Below are 2,144 nucleotides of genomic sequence, written 5' to 3' on the forward strand. Positions count from 1 at the left end.
CTCATCAGTCTGCTGGGGCCACTCACCAGCTCTGGTGTTCTTCAGTGGCTTCATCACGGTAGGATTTCTGACAGCCAGCTGCAAAGAACTTCTCACTGGAGACTCCTGCACTGCAGATTGGTTTTCAGTCAGATGCGGATCTCTCTGTGAATTCACTTCCACCTCTGTATACAGCTTAGGCGTTTTCCCTGTAAACAGTATACACTAAGTTGTAGTCACAGGGACACAGCTGAGCAAGGTTGAGGCTGCTGCAATCACAAAAGCTTATTGTGACCTATTCAAATCTGTTAAATCAACTGCACAAGCCTAACCTAGCCTGTAAAAGCGATCCAGATACACTGAACGCCGCAGCAGCAGTCCCATCCCGCTGGAAACAAATCCAGAAGAAGAGATCCCCACCCCCAGCTATTTCAGTCTTGCTCCCTCCACCATCAGTTTTGCACAGCTACGCTCAAAAGTGTTCCTGCCAAATGATCCAATTGCAAAAAAGTGATCATTTGTTTAAAACATGGTTGTAGTCCCTGTTGTATAAATGCAACTGCAACAAGAGAAACCAACAGGCAGGGGCAGGCACTTCTTCACCCAGACAGGTTACTCACAGCCAGAACAGCACAGTTGACTGCAAGCTTAGGATGCAGCTTCACAGCCACCTCAAGCCAATTTAAAACGACACTACTGCTGACAGGGGTGGCTGCATACCCTTCCTGCCCCTATTCTGCACAGTCCTACAAGTTACACAGGCCTAGAAAACGACTGTGAACTGACCTCTGTTCCACCCCCTTCCTCCCAACACAAAATCAGCTTTCAGTCCAATCAGTGAACTAATCACACCAGCACGAGAACCGGAGACACCACTTTTCAACAAGAAAATGAGGAAGCACTGTCCCTTTTTGCTGCAGCCTGTAGTTAGATGGGCTTACAATGATTATTAAAAAACAGCTGAAACCTGAACTTTCACGAACACCTTAAGCTTAGGGTGAAGTATGAAAACACATTGTCACCTGATAAAACCAGCTCCTGACACCGCAGCAGTTGCTGCTCTGGGCTGGCACAACTATTTGTGTAGCTGCGCAGAAAATCAGATCAGGGAGTTGAACCAGATGGAAAGGAAAAAACAACAACACCCCCACACTTCCCACAGCCCACTTTTTTTGCCAGATCAAGTCTCCAATCTCATTGAGCTCAGAGACAAAGATGTGTGCCAGGAAAAGAGAAAAAGACTAGGATGGGCAATATGGGGAAAGAGGAAACAACCACTTATTTCAGTAGACTGAAAGACGACCGGAGATAGAAAACAAGCATTACTTTAATGGTGAATATCTCGTCTCCCTCACAAGCTCACACACCACACTTTCACTGAGTGAACCTCAGAGCAAGCAAAGTTCACCTGAGCTTTTTACACAAACTACCAAAATAGCTACGTTCCACAACAAATTTGTAACTTTATATTAACACAAGCTCTGCTCGCATTGGCTCTTGTAAAGGATCACAGTGGAGCCTCATACAAATGCCCCTCTAGACTACTTTTCCAAATGCTTGAAAGAATTACCTTCTGAAAGTGAAAGCAAACGTGGTCAAAAAAACTCTGAAAACTAGTATTTTTGGAAGCAGCAGCTTGCACTTTTCCCAGCCTCCCAACTCACTAGCCAAACATTTGTTTTTAAAAACTTAATGCAAGGTGACTGTTTCAAATCAAAGCCTGGATTTACAAAGACTTGTCTAAAGACTAGCTGAAAGTAACATATCCTGCACCATGTAAAACCTGTGAAATATGTCTTTGAAAGTTACTGTTAGGACTGATCGCTATTACAGTCCATAAAAGATTAAACACAGCGGCAAGACCAGGAAAATGCGTGCAAGTTTATGAAACTACGTATTTTAGGTTTGAAAAATTTGAAAAAAAAAAAAAGAGAAAAAACTTGGAAAAAACCCAACTTCTAGAGTGCTTAGTGTCCGGCAGCGCTAGAGGCAAGCGGCTTAAGTTCTCCATTAGTTTTCTAAGGCTTTAAGGGAGGAAAACCCCCAAACTTTGAAAATGGGATGCCTGCTGACCTGTAATACTTCAGAGAAAAAAGAAAAAACGCCACAAAAACTAATCACCCAAAGGAGCAGCCTTCTACAAACACGCCTATGAAGCTCTCCCT

Source organism: Fulmarus glacialis, unplaced genomic scaffold (assembly GCF_000690835.1).
Source record: "Fulmarus glacialis isolate BGI_N327 unplaced genomic scaffold, ASM69083v1 scaffold4955, whole genome shotgun sequence".
NCBI lineage: Eukaryota > Metazoa > Chordata > Aves > Procellariiformes > Procellariidae > Fulmarus > Fulmarus glacialis.